Below are 19731 nucleotides of genomic sequence, written 5' to 3' on the forward strand. Positions count from 1 at the left end.
TTCGCTGCCAAATATTTTAGCGCTCGATTCAATTATCCTGATATGTCTTCGGTAAGCCATCCGACTACTGACATTCCAAAAAAACGCAAAGATAAAGACAGAGACAGGCCGCCTAGGTCCAAAGCTGCTGACGACGCTTCTAAGCCAGTTCACCGGTACTCAGTGAGGCACTTTCGCAGCCCCTGATACCCACTACTTCAGATTCACAGGGCTCAACTGAGACCCATTCGGAGTCCAGTATGCCGAGAGATGCTTCACTTGTGTAACCTGCAGATGTCCCTACCTTGGATGGGTCAAGAGATGCTGTGCAAGCACCGGCTTCTGAGGGTGTATTCAGGCCTACTGACCTGCGTATTAAACTGATGCCATCTTCTCCTTCAAGGCCTAAAACTCGTACCGTGCTTAGAAAACTGATGCCCAGACTGCATGGTCAGGCCTCTATGCCTAAAAAACAAATGATAAGAATGGCTGAAGATCTTATTACTTTAATCAGGGGAAGCCAGCCTTCCCCCTCTCAGAGACCTAGGACTGAGTTTGCTTATGATACTTCTGGCCAGGATTCTGAATTTTCTGTTTCCTCTGATGACCAGGATTTACCCTTATCCTGCCTATGAGGATTCTGATGCTAAGAACTATATTCCCTCTGCTTCTCCCCCAGAGGATTTCTCTTTTGGTGAAACCTTGCATACTCTCAGGGAGCATTTTCATTGGGAAGGTCAGGATTTCTCTGATTCTGAAAAGAGGCTTATGGATTTCTTACTACTGCCCCAGCACAGGCTTTTAGACATACCTCCTGTACTAGACATTGTTGATGCCTTTTTGGAATCTAGCTTGGCCCCTGACTCTACCTCCTGCTCCCAGAAAACCTGACACATATTACTGGGTCCCTGACTCTCACAAGTTCCTTTTTAAAAATCCTACTGCTGACCCTGAGAACATTTCATAGGGACCCAATGGTATTAAAGCTTCTACTGCCAAAAATCCTTCCCCCTCTGATAGAGACTCCAGGGCGCTGGATAGATGGGGTAAGAAGGTATACACTAATGCAACTTTGGCCATTAGGTCTTTAAACTGCCAGTTTCATATGTTAAAGTATCCGCATCATATTATTGGATTGCTTAAACAGAAAGTGATGTTGATTCCTGATTGTACTGAAAATAAGGATTTACTGCACTCAGCTGAACAAGTTGGAAAACATACTTTGTAATGTGGTTATGATTCACTAGAGGCATCTTGCAGGGCTGCTGTAACTGGGTCTGTACTTAGAAGGCATGCTTGGCTTAAGGAGCAATCCTTGCCAGATCATGTTAAAGCAAAATTACTGGATGCTCCCTTAAACCAGGACCGCCTGTTTGGCAACAAGGCAGAAGAAGTTTTTAAAAAGATGGAGGAAAAAGCAAAATCTATGCAAGCTGTTAAAGATTTTTTACAAGTACAACCTCCAAGGTTTAGTAGGCATTGGCCTTCCAAGAACTGGTCCTTTCCTGCCTCTTCCAGATCTTTTCAGTCCAAACCCAGATCCAGCAGAGCTCCCAGGGTACGCACAGGACTAAGCAGTGTGGGGGGGGGGGGCTCCACTTCAAAATCTAGGAGTAATAAAACTCCCCCTATGGTAAACAGTCTCAATGACTTCTTTTTAAAACTTCCAAGCATTTCTTAACTGCCCCTTTGGGGGAAATGATTGCTCTTCATGCAAAGAACTGGGAACTTATTACACAGGACAAATGGGTTCTAAATATAGTGTATTTACCAAATTCAGCAATAGGTGTTACTGCAACTGCTTGAATAAAACAACGAAATATACACCAGGATCTTTATTAAATAAAGCTTTCGGGTCTACACCCTTCATCAGTATAACAACATATAAAAAATCACCATTTAAATAGGAGAACATAAAGTCACATGCTTCAACCCAACCCACCTAACAATTAAAATTTTAAGCTACAATTACTCAATAAATATATGCAAGGTAGCACATAAAAAATCACATCTATAAAGCATATATATTTTTATAAATAAACAATTTTATACAGTTTCATATAAAATCACATGCACTAGGTCTGAGGAAGGGTGACATTAATAATTTATTGGAATTGAAAGAACTAGAATGGATTATTAGACTTCAAGCTGATGTAGCCCCAGGCCTAAATAATTCAGTTAGTCTAAAGCCCATTCTGGCTAAAAGACAGAGAGAAGTTTTATAAGTTTAAGTTTTAATTATTAATTTTTAAGTATGGTGCATGTGATTTCATATGAAACAGTATAAAATTGTTTATTTATAAAAATATATATGCTTTATAGATGTGATTTTTTATGTGCTACTTTGCATATATTTATTGATTCATTGTAGGTTTAAATTTTTATTGTTAGGTGGGTTGGGTTGAAGCATGTGACTTTATGTTCTCCTATTTAAATGGTGATTTTTTATATGTTAAGTTATACTGATGAAGGGTGTAGACCCGAAAGCTTTATTTAATAAAGATCCTGGTGTATATTTTGTTGTTCTAAATATAGTGTCAAAGGGATACCGATTTCACTTCCACACGTTAACAACACCAAGCGGATGGCCAGATCTACCCCCAAATCAGTGGGCAGAGGCCCAAAAGCAAATACTTTCTCCTTTAAGCATGGGGGCTATTCAATTGGTACCAGAAGAGGAAAAGGGACACTGTTTCTACTCGAGACTTTTCCTGGCACCCAGAAAAGACAGTTCATGGCGTCTAAACACCTTTTTGGTGATTCCAAAATTCAAGATTCTGACTCTTCACCAGTTGCTCCCTATGCTAGGCAAAGATGCCTGGTTGGCAACACTAGATTTAAAGGGAGCATTCCTGCACATTCCAATCAGAGAATCTTGCAGAAGACACCTATGCTTCAAAGCAGGCTACAAGCATTATCAGTTCTCTGCATTGCCCTTTGGCTTATCTGCTGCACCCAGGGTATTCACAAAGTGCCTAGCTCCAGCCATTGCATTTTGCAGGCAAAGAAATATTCAAATATACCCATACCTGAGCGATTGTTTAATTCAGGCAGAAAGCCAGGACATACTTTTGAATCATCTGGCCTTTGTACAAAGGCTGCTAACTTGTCTGGGGTACACCATAAACAAAAAGAAATCGCACCTGGTACCCTGTCAACAAATTATATTCCTGGCAGCAAGCTTGAATACAACTTCCCAGATGGCTTTCCTCACGCCAGAGAAACAAATTAATTTGACAACCTACTTCAAACAAGTGGCCACAAAAACCCTGCTATCTGCAAGGCAAATACTACAAGCCTTTGGGTTCATGGCCTACTGCATTCTTCTAATTCCATATGAGGAAACTACAATGGTATCTAAAAAGCCTATGGTGTCAACATTCTCAGGATTTAGAAGCAATGATTCCTATCATACCTTGCCTAGAGTTTCTTTGGTGGGAAAGGCCTGCCACCAAAACAAGGGACTACTATTCACACTACCCCCTGCCACTCAAACCCTAACAACAGACGCCTCAGACTATGCATGGGGGGCTCACCTGGCAGGGAAGTATATTCAGGGCAAATGGAACCCAAATCAAATGCACCTGCATATCAATCAAAAAGAAATGTTAGCTGTACAAAATGCTCTGACAGCCTTCGATGACCACATTCCTCCAGGACAATTAATGGTAAAGATGGACAACATTGGTACATAAACAAGCAGGGAGGTACACATTCTTACCCCCTCTGCAGACTAGCCATGGCATTGTGGAACACAGCCCTGAGCTACCAAGTGCATCTACAAGCTCAATTCCTGCCAGGAAAACTGAATCAACTGGCAGATGAACTAAGCAGAAACCTCATGGACCCACATGAGTGGAAACTGGAACCAAGGATTTTCAACATTTTGACAAGCAAATGGGGAGCCCAGATACAGACCTGTTTGCCTCCCCCCAGAACTATCACTTGGACAAATTTTGCACAAGGACTCCCCACAAACAAGCTTGGAAAGTGGATGCTCTGTCCTTCAGCTGGAAAAACCTATCAGTTTATGCCTTTCCTCCTCTGCTCTCCAAAGTACTACTAAAGGTCAAACAAGACAAACCAAGGATAATTTTGATTGCACCAGACTGGCCACGCCAACACTGGTAACCCCCTGTTGCGCAGTGTGTCACTGTTGGCCCCATGGCACCTGGCCCAGACTCCTACCCTATTGTCTCAGCAGGAGAACCAGATTCTGCACCCTCAGCTTCAAACACTGAATCTAGCAACCTGGCTAATTACCTAATCTCTCCTTTACCATCCCTAAGTACACCAGTGATGGATATCATTTTAGAGGCAAGGAGGCCTAGTACTAGAAAATCTTATGCTGAAAAATGGAAATGATTCTGTGCCTGGAACTAATCTCAAGGGATGAGCACAGCAGTGCCCAATTTACCACAGATTTTACAATACTTAACTGAGATGCTTCACAAGGGCCTGTCATTCTCCTCCATTGAAATTCATGCCTCAGCCATTTCAGCTCATTATAGCACAGAACCTCCCCTCTTCTCTCATCCACTGCTCAAACAGTTCCTCAGAGGGACCAAAAATTTACGACCACCCAAGAGAGCTCCAACTCCAACATGGGACCTTAACTTTGTATTGGAAAAACTCACTCTTCCTCCTTTCGAGCCAGCTGCTACTGCAGACTTAAAATTCCTTTCTTGGAAAACAGCCTTCCTTTTAGCAATCACTTCAGCAAAAAGGGTATCTGAATTACAGGCCCTCATGGCAGTGGAGCCTTTCATCATCTTTCATACGGACAGGTTGTCTCTCAGGATCAATTCCTCCTTCATGCCCAAGGTATCCAGTGTGGCCCTCAATCAATCCATTCATTTGCCAACCTTCTTTCCTAATCCACAAAACAAAGGGGAACAGATACCGCACTCCTTAGATGTGCACAGAACTTAGATTCTACTTGGACAGGGCTAAACCTCAAAGGAAATCTGACCAACTGCTGGTGGCATTTGCTGCAGGGGCAGAGGGGAAGGCTATTTCAATCAAACCATTTCCAAATGGATAGGCCATTGCATTAATTTCTGCTACAAGCACCATGGAAAACCTATCCCACAGGGGATTAGACCCCAATCAACCAGGGCTGCATCTACCTCTACAGCCTTTCTCAGAGGCGTCCCTACCAGGGACATCCTAGAAGCTGCTACCTGGAGTTCTGTACATACTTTCACCAAGCATTACCATCTGCCAATTTTCCCTAAATCCAGAGCTGGCTTTGCCACTGCAGTCTTGCAGGGCCTTATAGCTGGTCCTAATGCTATCTAAATTCCTCCTCCCATCCTTAGCTTTGGGAATCTACCCAAATGTGAAGACTGCAACAGTGAAACACGAAGAACGTAGTACAGTTGTGTACACTTACCATAAATGTAGATGTTTGAGTGTATTCACTGTGCAGTCCTGGTTACCCTTCCTCCAGCCCCTTACTTCTTTTGGCTATACCTCTACTCTCCTTTATTATGCTCACAAGCTTTTTGATGTATTTGCTTTTTTGTTGGAAGTATAACCTTGCATATTTTATAGATTTAATTGCTTCCCATTGGGGGGGGGGGGCACCTGACATCTGGGGCATGAAAAACTGATGTAATGGCGTCAGTTGCATGTTTTATACCCCTGACGACCTGACATCATGGAAGAAGGGACAGCAACTGATGCAGGACCCAAGACTTTGTTAATCAGGCCGACCGAGGGCTACTGTAAGCAGATAATCCAAATGTGATGACTGCAACAATGAATACACTGGAACATCTACATTTCATCTACATTTATGGTAAGTGTACACAACTGTACTATTTTTAACCATGACCAATTCTCCCTTTTGGAATTTAGATTCCAAAGTAGACTATGCAATGGTGGGATCATTCATCTTTAATGCAGCAAGTTGCTGAAAATGCATGGTTTGCTTCTGCAAATTTGTTAGCCATTGGTCTTTCATGATTGCTGCTTTTGTATGCAGAGGACATAAGGAAAGTGTAAAAGCATAGCGTGGGCAGTCAGTTCAAAGGGAGAAATGTCAGTAGCAGCAAATAGGGTAGTCCATATTCCATTAGGATAGATGGTAAATGTGTAGTCCAGTATTTTCCCTCTTTCTAAAATAAGTTTGTGAATCTTTCCCTTTAGTGTTTGATTCATTCACTCCATAATACCTGCCAACTGTGGGTGATAAGGCACATGAAATCATTGCTGTATCTCCAACAATGAGCATAATGCCTGGAAAATCTGACCCACAAAATGAAGACCATTATCCTGTTCAATCAAATATGACCAACTCCAGTGACTAAAAACTTAACTACATGGTGCTTTTGCTGTAGATTTAGCAGAGAAATTCTTTAAAGAAATAACATTTATCCTGTTAAAAAATTTGTCTAGCTACTGATGTATACCCGAAACATTTACTGCTGGCAAAGGCCCAATAAACTCACCTTGTATGGCTTGTCATGTATTATCCGAAAATGAACTTGCACAACTGTGGCTTTATTTGGTAGCTGTGGTCTGTAAGCAAGACATTTTTCTACTACCTGTGTGCAGTATTGTTTTAAATGCTGATGCCAAAATTTCAACCTAGCTGCTTGCAATAAGTTTGAAGGACCAATGTGCCCTATTGCTTGATGATTTAACTTTAATAACTGCAAAAATACTTCCACTGGAATATATGAAGAGTCTTGTTCCAATCTGTTTACAATACAAAAAGGTATCTCTTCCATAGTGTTGATTAAGAACACTGTTGTAAAATAAGTGGTTCTCCTTTTGTAGCCTTAATCACAGCCAAACCTAACAAATTGATTGTCCAGCTGACAGGATAGCATATATAATGGACTCTAAAGTGTCTGAATACAAAGTTTGCCATGCACATCTGCATATTTGCCTGTTTCATATACTTTTTCATGGCCCTTAAAGAATTAATTTTGCCTAAGACATTGATGTGCTTATATCTTGGGTACAGATACTATAAAATATAACTGTTCCACTGCTTGAAATAATTGCTGCAAAACTGATACATGTTTTAACATTTTATTAGCATTATCATTAAATCCTCTTTTTTTTCATATATTTATGTGCTGGGTAAGAAACATGATAATATAAGCACTGTCAGAAAAAAATATTTGAAGTTCCCTGCTCTACTGCAGAGCACCAAAAACTCCTTCTAGTTCTCTCCTGTGGACCAACATAGACTCAAGTGGTTTTAGATAAATTGTCTGATTAGCCTGTATCCAAAGTCAGAAGAGGTTGATACTCCACAACAAGTGGAGCAAACCAGATGAATGAAAAGACAAGTCCTTTATTCGAATAAGTAAGCGCTTTCACGTTGCTTAGAACGCTTCATCAGACTTCAACAAACCATAAAAATTTGAATCAACTTATAAGTAAAGCAGCAATGAAAATGACATTAGCAAGTCACATGCAAGTTACAAAAATGCATCATTTCCTTTCCATAAAAATTACATAAAATAAAATATATAAATATATATATCCTAAAAATCTCATGCTAATAAATGAATAGTAGAAGTAAAATGTTAAAACATACTAAAACATATATTAGATGATGAAACATATTACTACTGTTTAATGTTTCAAAGGTTTATCTAATAAGAATGGTCTCAATGAAAATTTATCATTAAGACCATGACCTTTATTCGCAGATAGATTAATTATCCACTTTGCCTCAGCTTTTTCTGTCTTATTGCCAGTATTACCAAGTCTTTCTGTCTCTGTTAACTGTCCTATTACTAAAAATCTAAAGGCATGTGTGGTGTCATTTTGTAGTACATGCTTGGCTAGGGCATTCCCTTCATTCTCTCTATGTATAGCATACAAATGCTCTCGTATCCTTTCTCTTAAAGTTCTATTAGTCTTTCCTATATAGAAACAATAACATTTTATGCAGGATGCTAAATAAATCACATTTCTTGACTTACAATCAGCGTATTCATTAAACTCATATTTAACACCAGTATCTGGATGTATAAAAACATTAGATTTCATTATATATATATATATATATATATATATATATATATATATATATACACACTGGTTGGAAGAGCGACATGCAAATGTACACTTTCTCTCAGAGGAGATCTTATTTTTAGGCACTCTCTCATAACAAAGCATACTTTTAAAGATTTAGTATTCTTATAGCTAAAAGAGGGTTTTTCACCCACTAAGTCTTTTATACCATCATCTAACTGTAAAATATTCCAATGTCTCTTAATAATGTTGACAATAGAAGTATTATTATTAGTAAAGGGTATCACCAGTCTCCTCATCATTATTCCTCACTGCAGGTCTCTCATCTATGCTGCCTTGTCTTTTAATAAAAGGACGTCCTAGATGTGTACGTTCAAAAGTATCCAATGAACGCATATCTCTATTGCAATAGCCTCTATGTCTAAAATCACTTTCTATAGTTTTTAATGCATCAGAAAAAAACAAATCATCACTAGTTATGTTAGAAAAATGTTTCACCTGATTATTTACAATATTTTTGTGTATATGGGGGGGGGGATGCATGCTACTTCTGTGAAGAATAGCATTCTTCCTACATACCTTCCTAAATACTTCTGTTTCTAGAGTATTGCCTTTTTTCCTCAATGTCACATCTAAAAAATCAATTGTATTTTGTGAATACATTTCAGTCAACCTAAGAAATGTGGTAGTTCCATTAACATATAGAACAAACTCTTTCAGGAGCTCTGATGTGCCTCCCCAAATTAAAAAAAGGTCATCTACAAAACGTTTATAATATTTTATAGAAGTGGAGTAAGCCAAATGTTCTAAAACATACGTATTCTCCCAATATGCTAACACAAGGTTAGCATAAGAGTTTGCACAAGATGTGCCATAGCTACTCCTTTAGTTTGAAGGAAGTATTCATTATTAAAGGTAAAAACATTGTGGCAAAGAACCATTTCTAACAACATTGTGAGTTTAATAACTTGATTATTGCCAAGTCCTTTATTTAACAAATATAACCTTAAGAAATCTATCCCTACATCATTAGGTATGCAGGTGAAAAGAGAGACAACATCTAGTGTTACCATATAATCTGTAGTTTCTAGAATATTGTTCTCATTGAAAGGTGCTAGTGTTTCTAAAAACTGTTTCGTATCACGTAATATAGATTTAGTAGATTCCACAATTGGTCTCAAGTTTTTTTCTAGAAAAATAGATATTGTCTCAGTTAACCAGCCTCTGCCAGATACTATTGGTCTAAGTGGAGGATTATGTGTAGTCTTATGTACTTTAGGTAAACCTCTAATTACTGGTATCGCAGGTTTCTCTATCAAAAAATATTTGTACAGTTCTTCATCAATAATCCCACACATCAACATGTCATATAAATCTGCATGTACTGTTTTTATTAATTTATCTAAATCTGACATGCTCAATCTCTTATAAGTAGTAGTATCTGAAAGCATTTCTAACATAGTATCATGGTAGTAGCCGGTATCTAGAAGCACTGTAGCTCCCCCTTTATCAGCTTGTCAAATGACTATACTAGTATTGTTCTTTAAATCATGAAGGGCTAACTTCTCTTCCTTGGTAATATTGTAAAAATCAAGTTTTGTATTGTCAGATTCAAAAAACTTCAACAAATCATCACTGCAAGCTCTTTCAAAACTTTCCAATAAAGGATGTATAGCAGGCATATACGTAGAAGTTTTTTTAAAAGACAAAACATCAGTATTAAAAACATTGTTGCCAAACTGTAAACCAAGTGCAATATTTCTAACAAAACATTTTATATCAACAATTAAATCACTTACATCAGTCCCCTGAGAGGGAATGAAGGACAAACCTTTGTTCAAAATCTTTCTTTCATTGTCCATAAGCATGTGACTGGAAAGATTAATAATCAAGTCCTGGTTACAGTTTTGAAAGTTTTTTTTCTGAAATTCTAACTGGCCTCCTGATATCTTCCTTTCCCTGGTGGTTTGTGGACTCCAATTGCGCCTCATCTCCTGTCGAAAAGGGAGTGGAAAACGAAGAGAAGTGTCATTAGATTCAGCTGAAACAGTTCCACTTGCTGATATAGGTGTTTTTCTTCTCACTACAGGTGCTGACATGGTAGTTGTATTTAAAACATCAGAGTGCACTGTATTCACACTGGGGCATTGTTCACTGACTGCTGCTTCTACCTGAGAAGAGGAAGCAGGCATGGAAGGAGTAGGAGCAGATAAAGTGTTACGCTCAGAGAAAGGCATTTCAATGTTAGTGCGCGTCGCAGCATATGTTGTCCTGGTGGACTCTCTCGGCCAGGAGAAGACGTTCCCCCTCGAGAAATCCATACAGTCTCTTTCTAATTTCTTCTTTTTTGCCAATAATAACTTATCTAACGCTTGCATTGTAGTCGCTATATCAGAAAGAAAATCTTCTTTCTATGTGTTAGTAAGAGCTGCAGTCAATTTTTCTTCTAAAGCTATAGCTTCTTGCTGAAGTTCCAACTCTATTAAAGTATATTGTTCAATAAGTAGTCTCATGTAGGCATAGCTCGTATCTAAATTAAGTTGCTGCCACTTAGACAAAAGTTCAGGATAGGCAGAGCCAATAGTAGGCATTTTAACAAACAAAGACCTCTAGGAACAACTTTAAAATTAATGCATGCCTCCATATGTCTTTTTTGCCACTGGGCATTCTTAATTTTACTGAGGTTGTCCTCGAGCTTTCTCATTGTTTGTAAAACATCTACATGCCAGTCAGTATCTCTGTGTGTAGAGGCTGCTTTTGCTAATTCAGCATAAGACAGTTTTAAAAGTGGATTAATACTTTCTGTTAAGATTTCTGTAAGACCCAAAGATCTGGATTCAAGTAACACATTGCTGGTTTCTTCTGTCATGTCCCTTCAGTGAACAAAATAGCAAAGTTCAGCAAAAAAAGAACACTGTCAGGGTAAGGTATCACCTCCCAAAAAAAGCACAAATCCAAAGTCAGAAGAGGTTGCTACTCCACAACAAACGAAGCAAACCAGAGGAATGAAAAGACGAGTCCTTTATTCGAATAAGTAAGCACTTTCACGTTGCTTAGAACGCTTCATCAGACTTCAACAAACCATAAAAATTTGAATCAACTTATATATAAGTTAAAGCACCAATGAAAATGAAATTTGCCTTCCTGCAGAATCTTGAACCATCAATTTTCTGCCTCTTGGTAGTAATCACTTTTAATGGTGGCAATTCCTGGTTGTTCCACACAACCATGTGAAAGTCATTCATACTGTAGCAACTTTGGCAAATAGTATTTCTGTCCTACCTCTGTCTCTGCTCCTCTTCTGTCTATTTATCATTCTGAAAATCACATAGAAAGAATAACTCAAATTGTCTCTGTAGTAAATTATAACTCAATGTGTTGTGCCTTAATTATCAGATGTTATGTTGTCCTCACCTTCTTACTGGATGGGTTCGGAGCTGATACTCTGCTCTGACTCAGCCAATACACTAGCTCAAAGTCTCTCACTTGGCTCGTGCCTCAATACCTATCCCATAATTCATTGGAGTAACCCCCAGATCTCATTTGTTTCTTGACTAGTTCGGATGCTCGCTCCTTGGCCATAGCCAAGTGTTTTTCAATTTCATTATTGATAGCTGTTTTTGACAAAATCTTATTAGAGTTGTAGATTTTTAGTTTAGGCAGTTAAACGAATTACACCAAAAACCTATAGGAAAGTTAATCACCTGCTGTGTTGTTTATTGGCCATTGTTTCTCACTAGGCCTGCCCTATCCCTGTCAGTCTTATGGTAATTTATGTATTTCTCTCTGCTCGTTTGAGTTGGAGAGCTAAAAGTAACCCGTTTTAATTAGAGGGCTTGTGTTGTGTGTTTCCCATCAGCTCAGCTAGGTCCATTTAAGTTAGAGGGCCTAGCGCCCATTTAACTTTGAGGGTAGTGTTGTATTTTCCCTGTTCTGTTTTTTGCTATGTTTCAGGATACATTTTGGTGCAATATTTCTTATTGTAGTTCTTATTTCTTGCTGTTCAACATGTCTAAAGAGTCCAGAGATAAGGAACCCAAGCTCTCTGGGTTCAAGAAATGCCAACAATGCTCCCAAAAAAAATGTCTATAACTGATGGGCACAGTGTGTGCATGTACTGCTTAGGAGCTATTCACTTGCAGGAATATTGCAGTTTTTGTCACTCCTTCAGCTCTCGAGTGTTACATGAGAGGAAAAACTGATTTAAGAGGTTTAATAAAGCCTGCTTTTGAAGAAGATTTACAGACTTCAACTATTAGTGACAAGTCTAAGAGACCTTCCTCTTCCTCAACTCATTCAGAGCCTCCAAAGAAAATACCTAAACTAACTGAAAAATCTATCTCCTCGGCTCCACCTCCTTCAGAACCGAGGGAGACAATTGGTGCAGACAAATCTAGCTCATCGGTTCCAAAGACTTTGGAGCTGATAGAGACTACTTCTCTGAGCCGGTCCATTGAATTAAAACCGGTATCTCCGACTTTGAGATCCCCTATTGTTCAAAGGTCTCGATCCCCTACTCTTTCATCGAGGTCCTCTAGGAGCTTATCAGATGATGATGTGAAGAGGGTGGTGCACAGGCTTTTGAAGTTGCCGGCAGTGGCATAATTGTTTTCGGCTCTGATGCCACCGGTCTCAGAGCCATCCAAGATGACTACATCCACTATTCTTCCTCCGAGCCAAGCTGGATCTTCGGAGCCAGAATGCCAGATATCTCTTGCGATAGACCCCTCGCTTCTGAGACCACTTCGGGACTCTTTGGCACCGTTGCCTGCTCTGACAATTTCAGTGCCGTTTGGAGTGTCTAGGAGCAGTAATTCTCTGGTCAGCTCTGGGGGGGGGTCTCTGACCAGAGTCTGCCCCTCGGTGCATCGGCGCAGGTGAGCTCAGCTCCTACATCAGCCTCTGAGCCGATCAACTTGGGGCTGGGGATTTCCTCTGCTTCTTCAGAAACTGAGGTGTCCTTGGAACCAGGGAGATCGGCCTTTGAGGTGATGAGGAGTGTGCTGTCCCCACCTAGAGCTCTACTCAGGGATACTGGCATTCTTCCTCCTCAAACACCAGCCACAGGACAGCAGAGATTCAGGGCCTCAGGAAGCCCTATCAGGTGAGCCCTACACTTCCGAGACATCCCCAGACTTACCCGTCTGAGGAGCCACCTTGGAAGAGGAGATGCAAGAGGAAGGATATAGACTCCTCTGATGAGTCCATCACGTCTGACACTGATCTTGAGGAAGCAGAAGGGTCCCCACAGTCATCCACTGAAGATATCTCTTTCTCAGATATCCTAGAGATCCTAAAACAGAGAGGTGGCTGGAAACCCATTAACCTTTCTGATGAAGAGTCAGTGTACCTGAAGGCCTTCGGATCTAAACCTTCAGCCGCCTGGGTTTCTCTGCCTTTCAATGAGCTTATGGATTTGGTTAGTCGAAAGGAGTGGGAATCACCAGACACTATGGAGCCAGTCCCTTTGAGGCCAAATAAATTCCTGTCCGCTCCTTTAGATAAGGATTTTCTCACAAAATGTGTACCTGTAGATGCTATGGTGGTGGCAGCAGCCATCAAGAAGAAACTCTGAGACGTCCTCATCTGTCTATCCGCTGAATTCTTGAATGATGGACAGATAAGGGAAGTGTGTTTTCTCGTCAGCAACTTTCACCCTCAGATTGCTAAACTATCTCACACATTTTACAAGACTTCAAGGAGATCTCCTGAAAGAGTTAGGATGTACTCTGCAAGGTTCATTAGCTGTGGGGGTATCGGAAAAAGTGACCTCTCAGCTATCCACCTTAAATTCCATAGTCAACTCCTCCATGAGACTGATCTCCTATGCAACAGATGGAATGAGTAGAGCTGCGGGTCCAGGAGCTTCCCTTAGGAGACACTCCTGGATGTGTGTGTACAATTTTGCAGAACCTTTCAAGTCTACCTTTACCAACGCCCCTTTTGATGGTTCCTCACTCTTTGGACCAAAAGTCAAGGAGACACTTACCAGATGCGAGCAGAAAGGGAAAACTCTCAATGCCATTGGAGTACATTTTTCCATACCTTTTGGCCTTTAGGATAAGGTCTAGAAGAGTGTAAAGATGTGATTCAAAATATCCCAGGGAGTTTTTCAAGATGCATGAGGTGAACCCTTCCCCAGGGGCAGAGGGGAAGGCAATAATGGTAGACATTGCCCACATGGCGGGGGACCCACAAAACCAGGGTGCCCGCAATTCCTTTTGTGGCCGACTCTATCAGCACTCCTTAAAGGAGGCCCACCTGCTCTACTCTGGAGGCAGTCAGGGGGCGATTAACTTTGCACCCAGAAGCCTGGCGACATGCCACAAGAAACAAGTGGGTACAAAATATAATATACAGGGGATATTCCATTCCCTTTTGCCAGCTCATTCCACAGATCAGAAGACTCCAGGGTGTTCCACCCAGTTAGAGGGAGCAAGCAACCATAGCAATCCAAGAGTTTTTAAACAAAAGAGTCATCCAAGAATTCCCTGCAGACCAAATAGTATTCAGAACTTACTCAAGATTCTTTTTAGTAGCAAAAAGAACAGGGGATTGGAGACCCATTTTGGATCTCAGCAATTTAAATGAATCTGTAAAGACGTCCAAGTTCCAAATGGTGGCGCTGCAGTCAATTCTTCCTTTTTAGGGAAAGATGATTGGATGTGCTCAATAGACTTCCAAGATTTGTACTACCATATAAAGATGGACAGAGCATCAAGTAGTCATTTATGCTTCCAGCTGGGAGCCAGTCATTATCAGTTTTGAGCTCTGCCCTTTGGTCTCACTACAGCCCCCAGAGTGTTCACCAAATGCATGGCAGTTGTAATGGCTCACCTGAGATGCCTGGGATTGCAAGTGTTTCCATACCTGGATGACTGGCTCCTAACTGCCACCACCAAGCATCTACTTCTACAGGCCAGGGACACTACACTGGAACTTTGTGCTCAGTTAGGCATAACAGTGAATTTTCAAAAATCTGCTTTGTTAACGTATTATATTCATCGGTGCAGATCTAGACACCATTTCCATGATGACTCACCTTCCCCCCGACAGAGTTTCTGTCCCCAGACAGCAAATAGTCGACCTTCTTCTGTTTGCACAATGGTCTCTACAAGAACTTCCTATGCCCCATCACATAAGGATAACAGATTCATGCAATAGATCTCCTGTGGTGGCTTCAGTCTGATCATGTGACCATCAGAAGACCCTTTGTTCCACAACAACCTGTTGCTACTGTGACCACAGATGCTTCTCAGGGTGGGGGGGCATTATCTGGGAAGAACAGTCCAAGGCACATGGCAAGAACATGAGGCTCAGTTGCACATCACTATTCTAGAGATGAGAGCAGTGCTTCTGGCATTGCAAGCACTTCTGGACTCTCTTCCACTAGAAGCAATTACAATCCAGTCAGACTACATGTAGGTAGTCTGGTACATAAACAAGGAGGAACCAGATCATACTCCCTTTGTCGAGAGGCACTGAGAGTATGGCAATGGGCAATCTCTTCTGAATGTTTTCTGGTAGCAACACTTATACCAGGGAAATCCAGTGTGATAGTCGACAAGCTCAGCAGGGTGATTTTGGTGCCTCACGAGTGGTCTCTGAAACAGAGCATAACAGACAAGATTTTCCGAACTTGGGGACAGCCTTGCTGTGACCTATTTGCAACTCCCCTGGATACCAAATGCAGCAGCTACTTTACCCTACTCTCCCCAGTGGGGGAGACACCAAGAGATGCACTTGTCCATGATTGGCCTTCAGGACTACTGTATGCCTTTCCACTAATTCCCAAAGTCATTCAGAAATCCAAGGTCTTGGGAAGCAGGCTAATTCTCATTGCTCCATATTGGCCTCATCAGATTTATGGTGACTAGTTGTTCCATGGCATTTGAGTTTATGAATTCCAGAAACTTTTGGGCTAGCAGTCTTGAGTGTTTAAGCCAATTGTTAAAGCTGATCATCTTATCTCTGTATTGTGGCATCATTCTTGGTGAACAGGCAGCTTACTGTGACCTTCTCCTTACTCAGTGGTGTGCGGGGACATCAGTGTGTCTGACTATGGAGTCACCAATGACTAGTGTGTCTGGCATTGTGTTTGGCCTTAGGTGTTTGTTCCCCTTCATCTGGCCTCATCTTCAGGAGAAGCCATGGGCTCTGGACATAGTTCCTGACCATCTGACTCATATGTCAGGTGCCCTTCATCCTTCTCTCCAGGCCCTCAATTTGACAGCTTGACTGCTCCACTTCCAAACATAGTCAGGCTTCAACATTTTACTCCAGCAGTTAAGCATATTTTGGTTTCTTCTCATAAGGCTTCCACCAGAAAATTATAGTCCAGCAAATGGAAGAGATTCTCCTACTGGGCAAGAGCAAGAGACCTAGATCCCTTCTATGCCTCTATTAGTTCAGTTTTAGAATTCCTGGCAGAACCTTTTCAGCAAGGCTCTGCTACAGTTAAAGTCCAATTTGCTGCAATTTCCAATTATCACATTGGTGAATACACTCCAAATCTCATGTCACGCAGGCTGTGTAAAGCATTTTTAAAAGGAACTTGTTTGTTGAGACCTCCCATAAAGGAACGTCTATCACTTTAAATTTTGTTATCTAACTTTACCCCCTTTTGAGTCTGCTTCTTCATGCGATCTAAAGTTTCTCTCTTGGAAGACCATCTTGTTAGTGGCCATTACATCTGCAAGAAGAGTCTCGGAGTTGCAAGCTCCATCAATTAAGCCACCATACCTAATCTTAAATAAGGATAGAGTATCTTTGAGACCTAATCCATCTTTTGTGCCAAAAATCTGCTCAGAAACCAATCTGAACCAGTCTATTGAACTTCCAGTTTTCTTTTCTAATCACACCAACAAGGCAGAATGCAAACTACATCAGTTGGCTGTACATGGACCACTGAGATTTTATTTACATAGAACCAAAGATTTCAGGAAAACAGACCAGCTATTTATTTCCTTCTCTCAAGAAAAGCGAGGCAAGCCAGTCTCAAAAGTTACACTTTCAAATTGGCTTACCAGTTGTATTACCTTTATATACACTTGAAACAATAGAAGTTTACCTTTCAAAATCAAGGGCCACTCAACTAGAGCTCTAGCTACATCATCTGCCAAATTATCTATGGACAGCATTTGTGCAGCTGCTACCTGGGCCAGGCCCCATACTTTTATTTCTCATAAGGTAGATTTGTCCTCCAGGGACAGAGCTTCTTTTGGGTCCACAGTGCTCAAAGGTGTACTGCCATGAGTCACCCAGGAAGATGGTGCTAGGGACACTGTCCCATCCAGTAAGAAAGAAGACAAGTGGGACAATATAACATAAAGAAGTTATGCACCTACCATAACGTTCCATGTTTGTTGTCCTCTCGCCCTTCTTTCTTACTTCCCTACCTCCTTCCCCCAGCCAAGGCTCCTAGAGGACTCAGATAAGAGTTTTCTTTCCTCCTACTGAGAGAATTCCTCTGAAATTGATTGTTTTTCCTTTTATATGTGTTTATATATATATATATATAATTTTTTTTTTATTTCATGTTATGTGAATAGGAATATACATTCTTTTTATGGCCAGCAGCAAACAAGATCTGGGGGTTACTCCAATGCATTATGGGATAGGTATTGAGCCACGAGCCAAGTGAGAGACTTCGACCTAGTGTATTGATTGAGTCTGAGCTTAGTATCAGCTCCAAACTATCCAGTAAGAAGGAAGGGCGAGAGAGGACAACAAACATGGAACATTATGGTAGGTACATAACTTCTTTTTATCCAATAGCTACAGTGTGAATTGTCTGTTTCTTTGTCCAGTGACTTGCCAATAATGTATTGAGACCGTCTGTAAACCCTTTCTCTAATGGTGTCTGCATTCTGCTGAAAAATTCTATAGGCCTTAAAACTGTCCATTCCTTTTGACATACCTATCTAGACCATTTCTGTAGCAACACTACACGGATACTGTGATCATCTGCAGCTGCGTGCATATTAAAAGGTGAAGTTGTGTCTGGAATCAGTATGACCACAAATGTCTTACCTTTTGAAATGTTTTCATTGCATCTGAGTGACATTCTGTGGGAAGTTTCACTTATAACTCGCACACTAGCAAAGATTACAAGGACTGAGTTATTTTAACACATCCCCTGTGAACTCTCTACAGTAATTAGTAAGCCCTAAAAATGTTTGCAAGTCTCGTACAGTCACTGGATGGAGTAATTTACTGAGTGAATGGCTTTGATAAACTTTGTATCTGTGGTTTTACCCTTTTCTAATATTTGCTTTTCCAAAATATGTACCTCTGTCTGCAGTTGTGCCTTGTCATGATTCCACTTGAGTCCTAATTAGCTGAGAGTTGTGCACAGTGAATGTTGTTGGTCTTTTTGGCTTTTCCCGATTGGGGTTTGCCACAGCGGAACTCTGGTCTGCTAATGATTGGCAGTAGATTTTCACGAACACCGAGGTGCCAGCTCGACGTTCAACCAAGGCATGCCCATTTACATTTACAGCTGCTGAGCTGAATATTCCAGTTTTTGACTATTTCTTTTCTGCTCCTTATCACTGTTATTCAGTTATTTCTCTCCTGCTGTTCTTGTATTTTCCTATCTTTCTGTTTGAACTTCTTTGCATAATACCCCAGGCATTCCTTCTTGATGTGACCCTGTCTTTGGCAGAGATATCATACAGAGGGTGTCTATTTTTTAGTGTCAAATGCTTTTTCTTTCTCCTTTGAGGAATTAGTAAAAGAAAAGGGCTTAAGCAGTCCATCTGGTTTAATGGACAGTAGGTGACACTGCTGCAACACCATACTGGCAGCTTATTTCACATTCTTAGCCTTTTCAAGCACATGGGTTTTAATTGCATTGTCAAGCACATGGTGTTCTGGTGAAAGCTGACATTCCTTAGTGCTGTGCATTAAACAGAATGCTGAAATAATTGATCAGCCATATATAGTAAGCCATCCCAGGATGCTATCTTAACTCATCTAGTAGTTAGATGTCAACACACGTTTTGACTTTGTGTACCTATATAACTGTTTGAAATGCACCCTGTGGCTCACTTGGGTACAGGAGTAGTCATATTCTTATTGTAAGCAGTACTCATCATGATCTTGATGATTGCCTCTCTGCCATTGAGTGAATGTATAAAACCAATGTGCTCATTCATCTTCTACCAATTTTTTATCCATTCCTCAGATGCAACCATATTCTGAGAATGTGACATCTGTCTGTTCCATGAGGAAATGGTTTTAAACAATTCAGCCTTCCAGACTACTTGGTCAGTGCTGGTTAAGGGAGTCTGTACAAAAACTAGGGAAGGTTCTACTATAGGATCTTTAACAGTACTTGCATTTTCCTCCTCTTTATTTTGTCCTTTCTCAGTTTGCTTTACATGTGCCTCAGCCCTGCTAAACCTTTTTAACTGTTTTTTTCCACTTCTTTATGCCACTTTGGAAAACTTTTGTTAGATTATTTGCAGCGTTTCAGCACTCTTCTGTTAAGTGCTTGAAAAAGGGATAAATGAATGTTTCAGTGTGTGTGTGTGTGTGCTTAAAGGTGCATATGGCAAGGTATCTTATGGCTTTTGTGATCGCTTGCCTAGTACTGTTCCTTGGTCATTCACCTTTTTTTTTTTTGCCTTTGGTCACAGCATCAGCATCATCTAAGTTTATCTTGAGATATTTTATGTTTATGCCATCTATAACCTTGAGTGCTGTCTCTACAGCCAGAATGAAACCTTTTCTTTCAACTGAAAAAGG

This window comes from Protopterus annectens, chromosome 2.part1 (genome assembly GCF_019279795.1).
Source record: "Protopterus annectens isolate FY-2018-M chromosome 2.part1, PAN1.0, whole genome shotgun sequence".
Lineage (NCBI taxonomy): Eukaryota > Metazoa > Chordata > Ceratodontiformes > Protopteridae > Protopterus > Protopterus annectens.